The 21,492-nt window shown below is 38.0% G+C and overlaps 1 protein-coding gene across 1 annotated transcript in view; it reads left to right on the top strand.

Annotated features, from left to right (window-relative positions):
• Nucleotides 1-21,492, top strand: part of LOC117407087 (neural cell adhesion molecule 2) — a 276,877-nt gene that overhangs the window by 81,855 nt on the left and 173,530 nt on the right. The window lies entirely within an intron of this gene.

Genomic DNA, 21,492 nt, shown 5'->3' with positions numbered 1-21,492 from the left:
CCTTCTCCAGACTGCAAGTTTCAGCTCTTTCCATAGATGTTCGATAGGATTCAGATCAGGACTCATAGAAGGCCACTTCAGAATAGTCCAATGTTTTGTTCTTATCCATTCTTGGGTGCTTTTAGCTGTGTGTTTTGGGTCATTATCCTGTTGGAGGACCCATGACCTGCGACTGAGACAGAGCTTTCTGACACTGGGCAGTACGTTTCGCTCCAGAATGCCTTGATAGTCTTGAGATTTCATTGTGCCCTGCACAGATTCAAGGCACCCTGTGCCAGGCGCAGCAAAGCAGCCCCAAAACATAACCGAGCCTCCTCCATGTTTCACTGTAGGTATGGTGTTCTTTTCTTTGAAAGCTTCATTTTTTTGTCTGTGAACATAGAGCTGATATGACTTACCAAAAAGCTCCAGTTTTGACTCATCTGTCCAAAGGACATTCTCCCAGAAGGATTGTGGCTTGTCAATATGCATTTTAGCAAATTCCAGTCTGACTTTTTTATGTTTCTTTCAAAAGTGGAGTCCTCCTGGGTCTTCTTCCATGGGGCCCACTTTCGCTCAAAAAGCGACGGATGGTGCGATCAGAAACTGACGTACCTTCACCTTGGAGTTCAGCTTGTATCTCTTTGGCAGTTATCCTTGGTTCTTTTTCTACCATTCGCACTATCCTTCTGTTGAATCTGTGGTCTATTTTCCTCTTGCGGCCACGCCCAGGGAGGTTGGCTACAGTTCCCTGGACCTTAAACTTCTTAATAATATTTGCAACTGTTGTCACAGGAACATCAAGCTGCTTGGAGATGGTCTTGTAGCCTTTACCTTTACCATGCTTGTCTATTATTTTCTTTCTGATCTCCTCAGACAACTCTCTCCTTTGCTTTCTCTGGTCCATGTTCAGTGTGGTGCACACAATGATACCAAACAGCACAGTGACTACTTTTCTCCATTTAAATCGGCTGAATGACTGATTACAAGATTGGAGACATGTGTGATACTAATTAAAGAAACGAATGAGTTTGAAATATCACTATAATCCATTTATTTATTATCTTTTCTAAGGGGTACCAACAAATGTGTCCAGGCCATTTTAGAATATCTTTGTAGAATAAGCAATAATTCATCTCTTTTCACAGCTTCTTTGCTTTATTCTATGACATACCAAAAGCATGCAAGTATACATGATAAAATAGCTTTTAATTTCATCACTTTTCAGGAGGAATGAAGCATTATTTCAATGAGATGTAAGGGTACCAACAAATTTGAGCACGTCTGTATATATTCTTATCCTAGTAAAATAATTCCTCTGGGTGTTATTTTGCCCTTTTAACACTTTACACCTTTTTTTCATAGAGAGAATGAATGAAAGATTTGTTTAACTATTCTTTTTAACAAGAACATGGTATACAAGATGTGCAAAAGTACACAATGCAAAGTGTTAGCAAACATACATAATTAAAGACATTGCAAGTATATATTATGGTTCTGGAGCTATTTTGGTAATGTTTCTTGGTGTTTTAATACTTGGTTATTAATAAGAGCATTGCGATGAGTCAGTGACTTAACATATACAAGATGATTAATATTTGTGTAGATATTTAGAAGACCTGGGTTGTACCTTGTTCCCTGAGCTTCTTCCTCCTGCATTTCCCTGGTGCTGCAATGCTGGCTACATGAATTTGCAGACCACCTTCTTGGCAGTCAGGTCTATTGTTTTTTACCCATGGCTGTCCTGATTATTCTGGACTGGCAACAATATGACAACAGCATCTCAAGTGACAGCCTTTCTAATCATAAACTCTTCACAGCTAGCCTCTGATGCTTTGAATCTTCTTATTATTTTATAGATCCTTGTGACCGCAGTGATATGAGATAGCGGATTCCCATCGCATAAGCGAGATGAAACCCGCAGTGATATGAGATAGCGGATTCCCATCGCTGTAAGCGAAATGAAACCTGCAGTGATATGAGATAGCAGATTCCCATCGCTGTAAGCGAGATGAAACCCGCAGTGATATGAGATAGCGGATTCCCATCGCTGTAAGCGAGATGAAACTCGCAGTGATATGAGATAGCGGATTCCCATCGCTGTAAGCAAGATGAAACCTGCAGTGATATGAGATAGCAGATTCCCATCGCTGTAAGCGAGATGAAACCCGCAGTGATATGAGATAGCGGATTCCCATCGCTGTAAGCGAGATGAAACCCGCAGTGATATGAGATAGCGGATTCCCATCGCTGTAAGCGAGATGAAACCCGCAGTGATATGAGATAGCGGATTCCCATCGCTGTAAGCGAGATGAAACCCGCAGTGATACGAGATAGCGGATTCCCATCGCTGTAAGCGAGATGAAACCCGCAGTGATATGAGATAGCGGATTCCCATCGCTGTAAGCGAGATGAAACCCGCAGTGATATGAGATAGCGGATTCCCATCGCTGTAAGCGAGATGAAACCCGCAGTGATATGAGATAGCGGATTCCCATCGCTGTAAGCGAGATGAAACCCGCAGTGATATGAGATAGCGGATTCCCATCGCTGTAAGCGAGATGAAACCCGCAGTGATACGAGATAGCGGATTCCCATCGCTGTAAGCGAGATGAAACCCGCAGTTATATGAGATAGCGGATTCCCATCGCTGTAAGCGAGATGAAACCCGCAGTGATACGAGATAGCGGATTCCCATCGCTGTAAGCGAGATGAAACCCGCAGTGATATGAGATAGCGGATTCCCATCGCTGTAAGCGAGATGAAACCCGCAGTGATATGAGATAGCGGATTCCCATCGCTGTAAGCGAGATGAAACCCGCAGTGATACGAGATAGCGGATTCCCATCGCTGTAAGCGAGATGAAACCCGCAGTGATATGAGATAGCGGATTCCCATCGCTGTAAGCGAGATGAAACCCGCAGTGATACGAGATAGCGGATTCCCATCGCTGTAAGCGAGATGAAACCCGCAGTGATATGAGATAGCGGATTCCCATCGCTGTAAGCGAGATGAAACCCGCAGTGATATGAGATAGCGGATTCCCATCGCTGTAAGCGAGATGAAACCCGCAGTGATACGAGATAGCGGATTCCCATCGCTGTAAGCGAGATGAAACCCGCAGTGATATGAGATAGCGGATTCCCATCGCTGTAAGCGAGATGAAACCCGCAGTGATACGAGATAGCAGATTCCCATCACTGTAATTCTGTGTTTCAAGAGAGTAATATTGATTGATGAGACATACTCATAACCAATTGTGCCTCATTTCATTAAAATGTGGTTAAGATGTAGATTTTTCAGTTTTGGTATTTTTTATTTTATTTTTGTATTTATTTTTATTATTTTATGAATTTCCCCCTGTTTTCTCCCCAATTTGAAATGCTGCCTCAACGCTGCAATTCCCTGGTGGGATGCAGATCAATGGTTGACCCCCTTTCCTGCTGTCAATCCTAACACCTCTTCTCACGTACCTAATGTAAGCAACGCGTGATGTCACTGAACCCTGAAGCGAGGCCTAGTCTGGCGAGGCTGTAGAACTCTACTCCACATGCTTTTATTAGATAAGGCAATAGGCTAGTTACTTAAATTAATATGGTCCTGTATTAAACAATACAGAAATCATGAGAGAGAGAGAGAGAGAGAGAGAGAGAGAGAGAGAAGAAAACATTCAAAACTGTATTTGCAAGATCCAAATCAATGAGAACTTGCTGCAGAATGTAATGCAGACATTTAAAAAAAAACAAAACATTATAGAGTAGTTCTACAACTTGCCTTGGTTCCTTGTTTGATCATTTAGCTTCTTGCAGTTTTTAAATTAAACTTAATTCAAATGCATAGCAAACTAAACAAGACTACAAATGCCCCAGGGTTTTCACGGGTCCAATGTAAATACACTTTCAAAACATTTGAAGTGGGTTGAAGTTGTAGTGGGAATAACTGAAGTCAATTCCCCTTTTAGACTTTCTGTACTCAGTTACATGTAGTTACATTGTACCAGCAGAATTACTCAATGAATCCTCAATTCACTTCCACCTGTGGTATGTTAAGGATGTTGACACACACCCACTGCAGGTTAGTCCCATTGTATTATACAGTCATCTGAATGTGCAGGCATTATTTTAAAGAGTAACTTGCTGCATTTACTACAAGTTCTTCCATTTGTACCAGTGATAGATAATGCTGTATGGATTATTTTTTTTGTCTGTTGATAGATTGTATTAACTGCCTTAGGTACAGAAATCACCAAGCTTATTTTTAATTAGTTGTCTGATTTAAACACATAAATGGTGTTCATCCATCATGGGCTCAGACTTATTAGTCCTTCATGGCTTTATTTCATTACATTTAATTGCAGTGCAACAGCAGATATTGCGTTTAAGAGAGAGCAGACCTGGTGGCAACTGAATCAATAAAGCAGTGTAATTATAGCTCAAATCCCCTTGCCTTGATTTGATACAGTGATATTTTGGGTGATTGGACAAATTCATCCTAAATAATTAAACATAAAATTATCTTCTCTTGGGAAAATATTCAGAGTCTCCTCTTGAGGGAGAATGGGGTATACCATTTTCTAGTTTAAACACTGGCTGTACACTAATTTTTTGGGGTTAATGGAAGTTCTAGGAAAGCTGTGATTGTCTCAGTTCAGCCTTAATTTGCACATTTTCAAATATAGTTCTCCTTTGTAATTAGTGCATAATTACTGTGATTTGATTAAAGCAATCATTAGTACACTGGCTTCATTTGTTCACAGACTTCCAGTAACTAAAGGGACTTTATGTATCTCCAGAATAATCAAAACAAATATTTTCTCAATGTTTTTTGAGAAACAATGGATGCAAACTATGAGAATGCCTTTCTACCCCTAGTCTTCCTCTGGCAGGCAATTATAGGAGTTCATTTTTAAGAGTCAGCAAAGTACAAATGATCTGTCAGCTTGTCTTGGTGTTCTTGTATTTTGCACTCCCTGGGTAGTGTTTGTTTCAATGCCTCCATTGTTAAGCCTAACATAGATAAAGCAGCTTTATATCCTTAGATTATTGTGCATTTCTTTACCTCCAGTAATCAGGTCATACACCAGCCTCTGGAAGTTAAAAAACAAACATCTTAAATCCGATCAATAGTGGCAGTTATTCCCAATTCTATTGAAATTCTAACACAAAATTAAGGCTAAAAACTGGGAAAATCCCAGTTTTCCCATGACTTCTGGTAACACTAGTTAAGAGTCCCAAAAGCTTGTTAGAAATTATTTTTAATGTGTGCTTGTGACAGAGTATGCGTTACCAAGGAGACTCAGAGACCAGAAACACTGCAGTTAAGCTCTTACTCACATTTATTTACAACAATAAATAACATAACACAGTACAAAACAACAGACTGCACCCTCACCCGCCCTGTCCCTTCACCATCACTACCTCCCCTAACACCAGTGACCACCCTATTCATACACCGGTGGCTGGAGCCTTAATTAATCATTCAACCACTTATTTAATTCACGACTCTAGCCATATCCCCAAGTGTTTTTGCAGGGAAGAATTTAACTCCCTCCCTGCCAACCAATATTCCCCACAATATTATTTTGTGATTTCTCCACGGAGAATTAAAACAAGCCTTAGCGATTAACAAACAGTATGCATACTTGGGAAAAAAAACAGTTTATGAAGCAGTTAGCTTTGATATTTTGATTTAAAATAATAATGTCTTGTTTTAGTTTAAGGGCATTTCTTAAATCACACAAACACAATTAGGAAAAAAGACAGATGACTTAAATTCTGTATGTAGCGCTGCAATTTAGTGTATTACTATGATCTCTAGTTATAGAATAATACAAAAAAAACAAACAAACAAAAAAAAACAATGTAACCTACATGCTGAATATAGAATAATAGATGAGCTTTGGGGGATTTCAAGTTTATATATGCTGTGCTCCCCCTTTTTGAATGATTTAGTCAGGAGTGTGTGAGTGACTGTTTAGTTGTGTTCTGCCTTGCAACCAGAACGCAGATGTAATAACATTATTGGGGAAGTGAGAGCCATGACAATGCCAGGGAGGGAGCAGTGTACTGAGATGACAATGGGACTGATACATCCCACACTGCAAGTTCACTTATATATGACTTGATCATTTGAAAACAAGCACCTTCTGCTTTTGCCTCCAACCAGACTCTTTGTACCACTGCGATTCAGCTTCTGTCAGTTCTGGCCTGCAAATGTTCGGGAGTCTGTTGTTCTGCTATCTTTGCGGGCCAAAGGGAGAGTGGTTAATTGGCATTTAAGTATTCTGGCCCAGAAAACTGTTACTATGGGAACAGCATGATGAATGGACAAAGTGGAGCAAGCTCAATATTCATATCTTTCTGTAATAGGAAGTGACTTTGGATAAACAAATATGGTTAACCTCTTACTGATCATGCATTTACTCAAACTGATTAACAGCTGAAAAAAATGAAATAAAAAAGTGATTATATAAAATAAATATTTACTGTTTGTCAATGCATGAATGGCAAATCAAAAGTAACAGAAATAGGTATTAATCACCTTTCACAAAGCAAGAAAGAACTACAGTCTCTATAAAAATAATCCATTTAACAATAAAGTACATCTTTTGAAAGAAGTTGAAAATAGTCTAATTCTGGCTTCAGAATACTGTACTGTTTGCTTTGATTACCAAAGCACACAAGTTAGGTACTAAACCCTGAACATAATTCAGTCAAACAAAAGTGCCCATAATGCATTAGAGCTTCATAGAACACGATCACGAAGCTGTTTCCTTATTCCTTTTTTCTTATTCCATATTCAATAATAATAATAATAATAATAATAATAATAATAATAATAATAATAATAATAATAATAATAATAATAATAATAATAATCAAAACTTATGTCCTTATTCGTAGCAAATAAGGAGCTCAAGTTCTTTGGGGCCATGCTTGGAATTAAGTGGGCAAAGTCGTTGATGCGGGTGTCATCTTGTCTTTGTGATGCCTGTGCCTGGAACAATGACCCCAGATGTGTCTAATATGCAAACACAACACTATTTCCCTGTTCAGCTTGAATAAGGAACAAGGAAAAACAAGTTGTTTATTTCCCTTTTCTCTATTCAGTCTGGATAACAAATAAAGACATAAGGAAACAAGTTTATAGTTGTTCACAGAAGCCACCTTCACAGAGCCCTCCTGATAATGACTGAAGGAATAAGTGTTATACTATTACACTACGAATGCAAGGCTTTGTATTCAACTGCTGATACATTAAGCCAGCCAGTCAGTGGTTTCGCAAGGATGATACAATGTGAGTTGGACTGATGCAGAAGCTTCAAGACCATGGTGCACTTCTGAGCAGTTATCATGGTTGGTCGTAGGCCTCCATGAAATTGTCTCAAATCAGGATTACAGTTCAGGCTCATTCTTTGCAGATAAGCTCATTACATTGCATGGAAAGGCCACCTGGTTAAATATAGGAAGGCTGTGGCGTTGGCTAGATCATCATATTATTCAAATGTAATTGAAAAAAAGAATCCTAGATTTCTTTTTGTTACCCTAGATAGATTAATTAATCCTTCCCCTAATAGACCTGCCCTTGACATTGGCTCCTCTCATAGCTGCAATGACTTCTTACATTTCTTTAAAAATAAAATACTAGACATCAGAGATGAGATTCCACAGACCCCTTCTATTAATGAGGACTCCAGCACAATTTTACCAACTACACCTATTAAGGCTACTATGTTTTGTTTTTGTCTTTGATTGCCTTACAGGAACTGACAGAGCTGGTTTAACATATGAGTGCTACTACATGCTCTCCTGATCCTAGTCCTACAAAACGATTAAAATATGTTCTTGGTGTTATTAATACCCACGTTTTAAAAATTATAAATGGTTCACTTTCCTCCGGTATAGCCTATGCTTAAGAAACACAATTTGGACCCTAAAGTAACCCCTCAATAACTGTTGGCCAATCTCCAACCTACCATTCTTAGATAAGGTTCTAGAGAGAGTTGTTGCAATTCAATTACAACAATTTCTAACTCTTAATGTTATATTCGAGAAGTTTCAGACTGGTTTTTGTGCTGCACATAGCACCGCGATGGCCCTTGTTGTGAATGATCTGCTGATAAGCTGAGTCGGGCTTTCCATCAGTTTAAATTCTTTTAGATCTAAGTGCTGCCTTTGATACTGTAGACCATTCCATTCTACTGAATCGTCTTGAAAGCACAGTAGGACTGTCTGACCTTGTCCTATCCTGGTTCAAATCTTATCTGTCTGATTGGTTTCAGATCGTCTCTATTGGGGAGGTAAAAAGTTGGGGCTGCTGGTTATTCCTAGGGTCAACAAAAGCAACACAGAAAGTAGGGCTTTTTCTTGTAGAGCTTTTTATTGTAGAGCGCCTAAATTATGGAATGGTCTGGCTTCGTTTGCCAGGGAAGCTGGGACCGTTACAGTTTTCAAGTCAAGACTAAAAACACACTTTTATAAAATGGCTCTCTTATCTTAGTGGGTTTTAATGTAACTTGTAAATTGCTATTTTGTATTACGTGTATACTGTTATTTAAATATGTTATTTAAATGGTCTGATTGTGGCAGTTGTATGTGTGACATGCTATACAAATGTATTGTGGTTTGTTCTTTTTTTCTGCTCTGTACTGTACAGTGCTTTGCGATACTTTTGTATAAAAAGTGCTATATAAATACAATAAATAAATAAATAATAAGATCATCCTTTAATAACAACTTCAGAGAAATATACCCTTCATTCAAAGCTTCTTTAAAGTCACACTTTTCAGTTCACATTTTAGTAATCTGTGGCTTAAAGAAAAAAGACAACTTTTTTGTAAATTATGTTCTTATTTTTATGTGATTCCCATGGAAGGAATTAATTACCTTCTGACAGCTTGGCATTTGCAAGACTTTTAAAAACTCAAAGCTCAAGAAATTGTTTCCGTAGGTTTAATGTTAATTTAATTTTTTTTTTTATTATTAACCAAATTCACCCACATTGTGAAAGTTATGAATTTTGATGATATGGTTGGATATGAGTAGGTGTACCAAAACACTACATATGAATATTGCTGGTGTCTTTTTAAACCACAGCCCTAGAAGTACATTTCAGGTTGTTCCTAATCTAAGTTTAGACAATAGAAAGTCTTGTTTTCAAAGGTATTGTGAATGACTTGGAATCACCAGGCCCCTGGTTGCAATACTGAATCTTACACATTGACAAAGGCAATCTGTATTCAATCATTAAGTAGGGGAAAGCAGATTGACAATAAATGTGGTGTGTAACAAGGACACTCAAAGAAGGCTAAAATGGATCTTAAAAGGAAATCTAAATGTTTGCCATCTTTTATGTAGTTCACTACACTCAAATATTTTGGGGGCATCTTTATCTAGTAGTCTTTGTAGGAGTCACAGTTTCTTTGGAGGTGCAGTAAGGTAAATCAAAAATAGTTTCTGCACAGTGCAAACCAGCATCTAACCTTCTGAAAAAGGAATGGTCAACCTAGAGGATAGTGTGTTTGAGAATATGACCCATTAGTTTGTCTCACCTTGTAATGAATCTCCTCCTAGTGGCTGATCAGTTAATAATACTGACATCAACATAAGATCCGTACTTACTGCTCAACTACAGACGTTGCTCTTTATTGAAGTTTAGGTTGTCTTTGAACTCTTATGGTTTGTGGTTCATGTCCAGTCTTTGCCTTTCCATTCAATTCAGTGGGCTGAGATGCCAATTTATTACAACCTGCAGGTGTCAGTTGTGTGTATAACAGCAGTACACAGGGCACAATTAGCTACACATGTTCAAAGTATTTATTGTTTCCTTGGTGGGTAGAGCACATTAAACACTTTCTTAAGAAATAATAAAACAGTAACAAAATGAAAAAAAAAACTAGATCAACTGCTTCTGGGAACTTTTCTTTCAAAAACACTCTTGAATGATCATGTCACACCTATCATTTCACATTTTAATAATCTTTGTTTATAGGGAAAGAGAAGGTCTTTATTGTCAAAATCATTTAAAAAAAAAAGAAAACACTTCCTCTGTCTTGATGTGATTATCTTAAGAAGAACTCATCACTTTGGAATAGTCCAAACACCCAGAGGCTTTGAGGGATGCTAAACAGATACTGAGCTATTATTAAACTGTCTGGATGGGTTTAATGCTTTTGAAGAATGTATTGTTATTGCTTTCCAGGCAGAATTAAGTCAAACTGTAGCAGCAATGCCAGATAAGAATGTGCTGACAGGCTAAACCATATATATATATATATATATATATATATATATATATATATATATATATATATATATATATATATATATATATAGGTCATTGGTAGCACACTAGTAAGCAACAGCCCAAGCTATCAAACATATCATGATGCTAGTTATAAAGCACAGCAAATCTTCCTGTACCTCAGAATATTGTAATCTGCCAAGTGTTTAATCTGTAGTATTTTGTACTTAATCATATCCTGATGTAACTATCACTATTTAATCATATCCTGATGTAACTTTCACTATTATCTGCTGTATTATTGAATTGTGGTTTGTCACACTTGAGAATTATTGTATTTCTTGTTCTTATTGTATGACTTATATTGTAACACTTGAATACTTGAATGTATTTGTATTTGCTTGCGATTGTAAGTCGCCCTGGATAAGGGCGTCTGCTAAGAAATAAATAATAATAATAATAATAATAATAATAACCCACAGGATGGCAGTAAGACAGCATTATATCAAGGGAAGGAGATTTCAGAAGAGGCCCTTGGACAAGGCACCTCTGATCTATAGATTCCCAGCGGATTCTACAGTCAGATTCTCAGTGACGCTTGCTATAACCAATCATGTTATATTTTTAGATTTACAAACATTTAGTTCATTCTCCCCACAAGGAAGCCTACAACTCTATAAAGCTGGTATCCTATTCTCTGTTGTTTAAATGCCAGTTCTTTCTAACACCTCCTCACAGAGTGGTCTCATAAAACAACTTGTAGTGGCTTCTTTTACGAGCAAATAAAACAAATCAAATGGGACAAATGATCCTGTGGAGGCCATTTCATTTCACAGGTCTCAGCAGGAGACCATGTTGTTTTAAGGCACTGGTGGGAAGATCCAGACCTCCAGCAGTGTCACTGTGCAGATGGCTTTCTTTTTGTAGAGAAATGCATTACCGTTATATGATTAATATGAGTTAAAGAATATTGCTGCATGATTTTAACATACAGTATATGTATTACCTACCCACTGGCAGGTGACAAACCAAAAAGCGAAATGACTTGATCTGATAGTTCAACTGCACTGCTTATTATAATGGCATTCTCTATAAAATGATTTTATTTGGGGAAAGTAGGTCTGGGTTTGGAAAGAGCTGTACATACACAAACTGCTAGAGAGGGATAGGTGGAATGGCAGTATATTATACCTATAAAAGAAAGCCAACTTCTAATTGAACATAGAAGATAAATGGCAGTATATTGTACTTATAAAAGAAAGCCAACTTATAATTGAACATAGAAGCAGTGCAAATGTACTGCAAAATGGATGTAAAAAAAATATTCAAGTCAAAGCTGTACCACAGCACTCCATTGTAATTGCTGTTTGCACACAACTGAACAAATCTCCTTAAAGTTAGGTGTGAGGGACAAGTGCAAATCTACAGACTCCCATTTTCTCAGTGGTTGTTTTAATAAAGTATTAATTATCCTCAGCACTCTAGGCAATGAAATGTCACAGCTGCAATTACTGTGAGCAGATTAAAAATAGCCTGAAATTATATAAATATTTAATGAAAAATGATTTCAGGCAAGGCCAAGTGCTGCTGTCTTCTTATCAGTAAACTTCCTGATCAGCCACATGTTCTGGTCAAGAAATGTAGATGATACTGCTTGGAAATACATGCTCATCTGTTGAAATAGTGTCATGACTTTGGATAGCAGCATATATTTTCAGTGAGGAAGAGCAGAGTCACAGACCATTAATTTCCAAGCAATCTCGATAAAAGTGTAATTAGAAAATGACTATTTAAAGTCCTCTACTCACGTAGGTAGTTATAGAGGGCAAACACATGTAAACAGAAGCAACATCATCCATACTTCATCCAGTAAAACCATGTAAACATACCGACACACAATTTATATTCTGATGAGATTTAGCGATAATTTATGTTTTCAAGTGTCAGGGGTCATGTTTTCAAACTGTTCGAAAAGAAAAATTGCACGCTAATGTTACAAAGTGAGTACCAAGCAACCTGAGGGTGCTTTAGAGATGATGGATTATATAATGTACTGTAGCTGTTGATTCTAGTTTTGTAATATGAACAGGCTGGAGTAAACCCTTTAACAAATGATGCCGCTAAGTGTCTTGTGGCAGTAAGAACATACAATTTAAAGTCAAATGTCAGTGAATTAAAAATATTACAACAGAGAACGACAGTTTGATAGCCCTATACTGTAGTGAAGCACTGGATGGCTAAATATTACTCCCCCATGAATTCATTCCAGTGTAGAGCCCTTGAGGCAGGAATTAAATTATCAAAATTAGATTTATACACTTGGTAGTTAAGTGAAATTAAGGGCAGTTTGTCAAAATGACATCTTTAATTCAGGTTTACTTATTTTTTTTGGTCTTTGAGTTTTGATGGAATTAAGCAGGTTTGTCAACTCTTTGCAGTCTGTATGAGGTGTGGAATATAGGATGTTATCAAATGCCTGTCATAACCAAGGGAACACAAGGGAACACGAAGCCACTTTGTGGCTTGGAACTTGGTTTCAGGAGACGAGGTTTCAAGCCACTCTATGGTGAAATAAGGGAGACTTGGGGTTTGATACAACACAGTTGCTTCACACTTAGTAAATAAGGCTTCAAGCCACTGTTCCTGAAAAAGTGGCTATGTGTCCCTCAGCTTTACTGATGATTTCAGCTACCCTGGGTATTTTAATTATTCCAGGGGAGTTATATTACTTTCCAGTCACTAATAGCGTTTGCTATAGACTTTGCATTAGGATTGCTGATTGTTTCAATATATCTAAATGAGTTAAAGGACACACTCAAGACTACAGAATGAGACTTTCAGCGTGGCAGCTTCCCATGTTGATGTTTGTTTAAATATGTCAAAGGCATTGTGAACAGCCCTTAGGAAACATAAAGTATTACCCTGAGTTCATGCTGTGTCTTTGGGTATTTCTCTACCCACTCAAGGACAGAGAGGTTACTTAAACAAATAGAACCAACATCATTATTTGATTGCTCTCAGATTTCCATCAGCATTTTCCAATATTCACTGTTCTGCAATGAAGCAGCACACAATTGTGACATTGTAGATGTCTGAGTTACATCTTGATCCACTGGAAGTCTTGCTAAATTGCCCATCTTTGATCTTGCTATACCTCTGCAGTCATATCGAGACAGACTTCCTGTAAAATATTTTAAGCTATTTTCCTCATATTGCCTTAAAGAAAACACAAACTAACAGTAATATTATGGATGTATTAAAAGGCCCATTAGCTCTGTAAGGTTTGTCTTCTTTACTATAAAATAGCCTGGACAAAGATTGTCAAAATTAACAAAGCCTTTATTCTGGAAACAGCAGAGAACAAAATAGTTTTGAATACAGCAACAAATAGCTTCTCTTCAGTAGCTTCAGAGTAGATGTTATTATCTCAGCCACGGCATCAGAGTAGATGTTTAGTTTCTGAGCACAGAGTCACAGCAACATACAGAATTTGGTCAGCAGAAATAAGGGTATGTTGCTAATATAGTATAATGAAACCTCAGAGTTAATAGTCTCACCTTTTAAAAGGGGACATATACATATTAAGAATTTATATAAAACCTTACAGCTGGTACATTTCTTGTGGCCATATCAATTCAATTTAAATTCCCATTGTGTTCTGGTCTCACATACTGTAGACACATACTTTATTCTTTTCAATGATGCCAGCAATCATTCCATGTTACTAGGCAAGTGCTGCATAAGCGTATACTGTAGTACTTTTGGATTATAGGCGATCAGGTGTGGACTTCACCACTCACTTGTGGTGGTTTATTTCTGTTGGTCAATCCTTTAAAATAATCCCGCAGTCTTCTTTATGGACTGGGGATGCTGAGTCTTAACGATCCAATCTCATAGTTTGTGATTAACAGTGCTGTACATGCATTCTTTTTCAGTTGTAGTTGAGTCTACCTTACCTGAATGCGTTGCTGTGCTGTACTCTCTTGTTGTGGAGAGATGGACCCGCCTCCCTTTTGGGTTACGTAGGGCCAGTCCTTCATGATATTCCTGATTTTACATCACAAAAAAGCAAAATAACCCGTGCTTTGTAAACAAAGTTGTTTGTTTCGGTGCGTAGACCAAAATGTAAACTAGAAAGAAATCCAAAAACGGTCTGCACTACATTAGATGTAATACAAGTAATCCTTTGTTTGAAATCTAACACAGTCTATCTATTAATTTGTCTGTGTGGCCGTGGATATGTTGGCAAAACCCTTAGACCTCTCAAAACCAGATTAAGCGACCATAAAAGTGCAGTAAGGCGCAATGACCCTACATCTCCGATAGCCAGGAATTTCAGTGGTTTGCGCGTAACGTAAATCCATTGAAATGCATAGGAATAGAAAGTAGAAGAGGAGGTGATGTTGCTGTTAAATTATTGAGAAACATTTTGGATTTTTAAACTAAACAGATTAATGCCCAAGGGACTCAATGAAGACTTTGAATTATCTCCATATCTCTAGTTCGTTTAATTTGACATTGTTTGTTTCATTTTGGTATGAATCAGTGTCTTTACTGTTTAATATTCAGCTCCAATCTCTGTATTCTCTGGGTTATTAGTATCTCTTTTTAACTTGCGTTAGTCTAAGTATGATATTGATATATTGTTTGATAAATAGACATTGTATAATTTCCCATTCATTTTTTGTTCATGTAACGAATGACAAGGAGTATTTAAATGTAAAACATGCCGTGTTATACTGAATATAATATGTTATTGATTGTAGCTCTGCTAATTGAGTAATTATACATACTTAAAAGGTCCCAGTATCACAGGCAGACAAAAACATTTTTCCAAGTGACCTGGGAAGACAGGAAACAGCACAGCAAGATCCAATACATCTTACAGGTATTGTTATAACTAGTTTACTACCTAATTCGTGACTTCGCAGATTTCACTGAAATTGGGAAATTGAGCGGTCACCGGGAAATTCATCTCCTTAGGGGCCAATGCATACTGGAAAAAAAAACTATTGATTTAAATGAACAACTGCACACCTCAAGCGACGCAGACTATGTGTCTTATTCTCTAGATAGGCTTTTTTTTTATCTCTTCACAGTCCTGTGTGCATTGCACTTAGGCAAAAACAAAAACAAAAAGAACCTCCTTAGACAAATAAAATAAAAACAAAATACTCCAAAGAGGTTAACTTTCTGGTTTACTGTTAACATGACAACGATGTTTAAATCAGCCTATCAGTGCGTCTGTACTGGCATTTATGTAAGGACCTTACTGACATGGGACAAAGTCAGTGTTGCATTGTCATTTTGATTTAGGTTGCTAAAATCTAGTTTTCAGCATTGGAGGTAAAATACCAAAAATGGACGACAAAGCAAAAAATGCTAAGTATATTTTGGCTGAGGATCATGTCAACGAAAGTTCCCAAAGAAACTTTACATGCAGATGTAGGTAAATTGTTTTGCACATCTTGTAATGTAAAAAATGTGATCGATCTCTATTTAGCTTCTGAATCACACATTAAACAAAAGGCTACTACAGAGGCAGCTAAACAGAAGGAACAAACAAGCAACAGCTTTCAGAAAACCAGCTTGAAAGTCTTCACACCACTGAGGCAGATAATGTCTGCAGCATGCTTGCCTTTAACAAATGACAACACTCAGTTTTAGTAAGGAAACAAGTACCACTATTTTTAGGCTTTTATAGTGCACTGAAATATAAACTATGTAGGTATATTTAATGTTTAAACAGGTCAGCGAAATGTACACATAATCCTATTTTTATTTAATAACCTACCTGGGAAAAATATGTAAATTCTCTGATTTAGGTAGACCCCTAGTTATAACTTATATGAATGTGCTACAAATGCTACTGATTAGCCACAGCTCTTTAACTGTGTTCATTGAGAAGAAAAAAAAAAACTGGTTCACTTGGAAAAATGAAACACATGCAGTACCATGATTGTCTATATGAATCACACTTGAGGACGGAGAATCCGCAATGGATGGATGATTTAAGTTGCAATTGAACAGACGATTTAATGATGGATGATGAATTTGGCCGGAGACCTTGTCCATGGGTGGTCGACAGCTAACCGCAATGCTGGCCGGCTAGTGAATACACAAATGATATCATGCAGTCTAGTGTGGCAGATAGGAAGTGGCAGGTAGGGCCATCTCCCCCCAAAAGACAAAGCCGCCAAACCATGACTAGATAATATGAAGATGGATGAATGGTTAACTCAACACCCGCAGTGGTTCACTGCCACCTACCCCCAAAAGATAGGAAAAGGATGAATGGAAAGTGAAGCAGCTGAGACACGGGCCCGCCCCCCAGAGCATGAACTGCACCGAGGGAGCCCAGCCTGCTGCGCACCCTGCAGAAACTAAATACAAACCGCTCTACACTGGTAGGAGGAAACCTTAGGGAATCCATGGCTGAGGGTAGCCCTACCTCCAGACTCTAAAGAAGGCCGTCTCCTTGTTTGGCCTTGCCGCGCGTGACTAAGAGGCCAAACAAAAGAAGCAACATGAATGAAAGCCACACTGAGTTTTATGGCGCTTGGAGATGATGTGTTGATTAGTGGGTGGATTCTCCTTCCAGAAACACAACCAAGTTTGCCATCAAAATGGAATAGATAGCATTGGGTCCAAACAAATTGCACACTTTCAACAACAAAACAACTAATACAACTGAAATAAAAAAGAAGTCCGGCTGGGAAAGGGGAAGGGCCCATCACACATGTCTGAATCTCTTTCTGAAGCTGTCCTATAATCCAGAGATCCAGAAACTTCAATCCAAATCCTGTCAGCTCTACCACAGAAAGCATTTCACAGTGAGCGGGAGCAGGCTTTGAGCTCACAACAGATACATCTGACACAAAAGTAAAAACCAGAGCTTGAGAACATACCAGTGTGTGCTGCAGCTTTATATCAACACCAAAGAGTATGCATAGTAGTGCGTAGTTACCTTGAATTGTTAGTTAAAAAAGAATTGGAATGAAGACATGATTTCATGCTTATTTTCAAAACATTCACTATATATCTTGTTATTATACGCTAGCCACAAAGTATGTTAATCATTTGCAGATGTTTTATTCAGACACAGTGGATCTTATGGGTAGGGCTTTTTTCATCAAACTCTTTTGTAGTCAGCTAGCCAATCCAGTGCCAGCATTATTTCTGTGCAATAGTGTAGCATTTGAAACAAATCTCTGATTAATAGTGTTTAAAACATTGTTTAATTTAAACAGGGTAGAAGATTTATAAAGATTTATAATTATAAATATTGAACCTCCTTTTAACAGTGGCTTAATTCCACAAAAAAACACAAATGGGATATATTCTTGAATACAAAGGGGTATATTCGTGAATCATTTAGTCCAGTCTTAAGTTAATTATGTGTGTTTCTCCATTTTGTATTTGTAATATTAACATATGTTTTCTATTTTTTTTTTTTTAAATCTAATATATGTCATACAGATTCTCAAAGATTTAAAATTAGTAGAGGGGAAATAGTGGAGAGATTAGTGATTTGCAGTGCTTGTGTACAGAAAAAGGAGGAAGTCAGTGAAGAAGGATTGCAGTTGCTGTGAAAGGGTAGTGCTGTCATTGTGAATGAAGATTATGGACGCTGGTCATAGTGAAAGGGTAGTGCTGTCATTGTGAATGAAGATTGTGGGCGCTGGTGATAGTGAAAGGGTAGTGCTGTCATTGTGAATGAAGATTATGGACGCTGGTCATAGTGAAAGGGTAGTGCTGTCATTGTGAATGAAGATTGTGGACGCTGGTCATAGTGAAATGGTAGTGCTGTCATTGTGAATGAAGATTGTGGGCGCTGGTGATAGTGAAAGGGTAGTGCTGTCATTGTGAATGAAGATTGTGGGCGCTGGTGATAGTGAAAGGGTAGTGCTGTCATTGTGAATGAAGATTATGGACGCTGGTCATAGTGAAAGGGTAGGGCTGTGATAGTGAAGGGCTAGTAGTGTCATAGTGAAAGAGGATTACTAAGAGAAGATGTTTGACAGTATGAAGCAGGGTAGATGGTTGGCAAGGATGCAGGCAGCTTGTTGATGTTAACAGAGACGGAGGCTGTGGAGGCAGTGCATAATTCATCTGCCCTTCTGCCTGGACAGTGGTCTGATTGATGATGATTCCAGTGAGATGAAAGCCTATGAGTTACACTGCAGGTGTGTTTTCAAGCAAAAGCATACAGATGGATCTAGTGCGGCCTAGTGGTTAAAACAGAAAAGTTATGAGCTAGAAAAGCCAGAGCTTGAAAACGTACTTCTTCATATTTAGACAGGTATTCAATTACTGGATGTGGGCAGTGTAGTGGGCACAGTGGTGTGCAAAACTGTGTTACACAGCTATTGAAAAAGATTATACCTGCAGAAGCAAACCTGAATCTGTATACCTGTATAGTAAACTACAGTCAGAATGTGGACTCACTTGAATCTATGTACCTGTATAGTAAACTAGAGTCAAAATGTGGACTCGCCTGAATCTGTGTACCTGTATAGTAAACTAGAGTCAGAATGTGGACTCACCTGAATCTGTGTACCTGTATAGTAAAGTAGTCAGAATGTGGACTCACCTGAATCTGTGTACCTGTATAGTAAAGTAGTCAGAATGTGGACTCACCTGAATCTGTGTACCTGTATAATAAAGTAGTCAGAATGTGGACTCACCTGAATCTGTGTACCTGTATAGTAAAGTAGTCAGAATGTGGACTCACTTTATTACTTTTCATCACAGCTGGCTTCTTTAGCTATAAAATATAGACGGGATCCACATAGCAGCCTGTGACAGAAAGACAATGATTCTTGGTGGTAAATCTCCCTCTCGACCTGTGAGGGCGCTAAGTAACGGGAACAGAATACCCTGGACTACGTGGCCTGACACTTCGTTCCGAGGGGTAAAAGGAAGTCGGTCACATAGAAAAGAGACAGAGCTTCGGTACATTAACTCATTGACCTGGAGGGGTAATGATGTGGCAGCTGCAGATCATAAAAAACAGCTGCAGTCATTTACCAAGGGGTCATGAGTGACGGTATAAATAGGGGTTGAAGCAATGTTATCTGTTCCTTCGTTTTGGTTGTGTCATTTACATGGAAGGACCCGTACTGTTGGTGAAATAATCGTGAGTGTTTGTTTGTACTGTCTATTGCTGAGTGTATTCACTAGATGGCTAACACGTTCTGGTGCTCTCGCCAGAGGCCAACATGAGCCCGGAACAGCACTTCACTTGTACCACTGTAAAACTGTACCACAATCACTAATTCACGCACTAACCGGAATTGTGCATGTGTTTTGTGCTTAATGTGGGGATACAAGAACGGGACTATTATTTCGGGACCAGCTTGGCTCCAGGTGTCATCAAGATGAAAATTTCTGAGAACATTAGGGGCCAAACTGTGACATATCTTAACCCTATAATGCCCAAGCAATTTTGTAAAGTTAAACACGACTATGCTTATGTAACCAGACCTCATTCCTTGTGGATCCAGGAAAACAATGCTATGGAAAATTGGTTTGTAGGCTGGATTATACAGTATGGTATCTTTTGTGATACACCAATGGGCATTAAAGCTTGTAAAACATGCTCTAAGACAAAGCCTTTTGACAGGAAGGTGGTATCTAAAATAACGTTTCTGCAGCATTTAAAAAAAAATGACTTTGAGAATAGAAGAGACACATGCTGTTGACAGTTTTCTTCTACTTTATGTATTTTAAAGAATTATTGCTTCTATTTTTCTTCCAAAACCTTTGTTTTTGATTCAAGCCCTTATAAATCAATGGGATTTCAAAGATGCTTTGATTTATTAATCAATGTGTCCTTGGTCATTTCTTGCGATTCCCAATACATGATGGATCACGTGCCTCCTTTCTGTGTTTTTTGTGCAGTTTTAGTTTTCACATATACTGATAGACTACAATCACCAATCCAGGTCTGCTTTGGATCTGGACCTGCACGTTTAAGTGGAAATTAAACACCAAGTGAACTGGTGCAGTATAGCCATCATTTTAATTCTAAAAATGATAATTAACTCTGTAAAACTATGAAAAACCATGATTTTGTTTTTGTTATTTAAGGAAGCTACTTCAAATGGGAAAAGGCTATTGATGTGAAGTATTCATGGAGTTCTGTGATTTAAACTCAGAAAGAGGTTGTAAGTAAGACACTTGTTGGTTTGTATGGACATTTAAGCAATTTCATTCAGAGAATAACTTTCCTTGGACCAAGTTCTGTGTTTCCTTAGCAGAGTGTCCTGTACATGGTGCATCATCTATTAACCTGATAAATTATTATACTGTCGTCCATATTCTTTGCTTCAAAAAGTAAATGTTATTTTTATGCATGACATCAATAATGTTGATAGCACAGGAATTGCCTCTTAAACACATTTCAGATACAAACATCTCTTTATCTTTTGTATATATTGATTAGATGTTAACTTAGCCAGCCAGTTATGGATATTTTTGTATCGTGCATCTTGTTTTAGGTGTATATATTTAAAGCAAAGGTGAAGGAAGCATGGTATCATCTGTTGTAGGTGAAAGCGGTAGAGGTCTAGAATACTTCTCATGAATTGTCATTTGCAGATTGATGAAAATTGGCTTTAATAGCAAGTTCACTGTCCACAGGGTCCCAATTAACCTTGAAAGCACTGGCTCAAGCGCATGAGTTCAGCAGTTGTCAGGCAAGGTGACAAAGCAGCATCCTTAAAATTCCTGTTGATTCTGGGTCATGGACTCCATCCATCGCTGGGCTCACCGCAGGCCAGACTGGGCTAAGCTGGTTTCAGGTGTTGTAAGCTGCAGTTCAAAGGGTGACACAGAGGTCCATTACTTCATGTAAGTGCACCAGAGACACTGGAATTATTGGACTAGTTCCAAATGATCCTGCCTTATAATGTTTTGCTTCAGCAAACCTCAATGTGAATTTCAAGCGGACAAAAATCTACAAACTATTACTTTCAGTTCAGGTGATTTTGTAATTTTATAATGCATTGATTAAGGAAGTTTGCAGAAAGGTAATCATAGATGCCTTACTGAATGTATTGTATCTCTCAGTGCTGATATTAAGTTTGTGCTAATGTGCTGCTCGGTTCAGTTACTCAGTCCATGTAGTCAAACTAAGATAACTCAGTTCTGATGAAGGATACATATATTCACTCAAAGTAGTGCATTTAGATCAAACATATACAATGTTTTCCTGAATCCAACAAATCTGAATTCACATTTCTTACAAATGTGAATAAGAAATGTGGG

This window comes from Acipenser ruthenus, chromosome 8 (genome assembly GCF_902713425.1).
Source record: "Acipenser ruthenus chromosome 8, fAciRut3.2 maternal haplotype, whole genome shotgun sequence".
NCBI lineage: Eukaryota > Metazoa > Chordata > Actinopteri > Acipenseriformes > Acipenseridae > Acipenser > Acipenser ruthenus.
The sequence above is the reverse complement of the archived record's forward strand: the minus strand, read 5'-3'. Positions and strand labels throughout refer to the sequence as shown.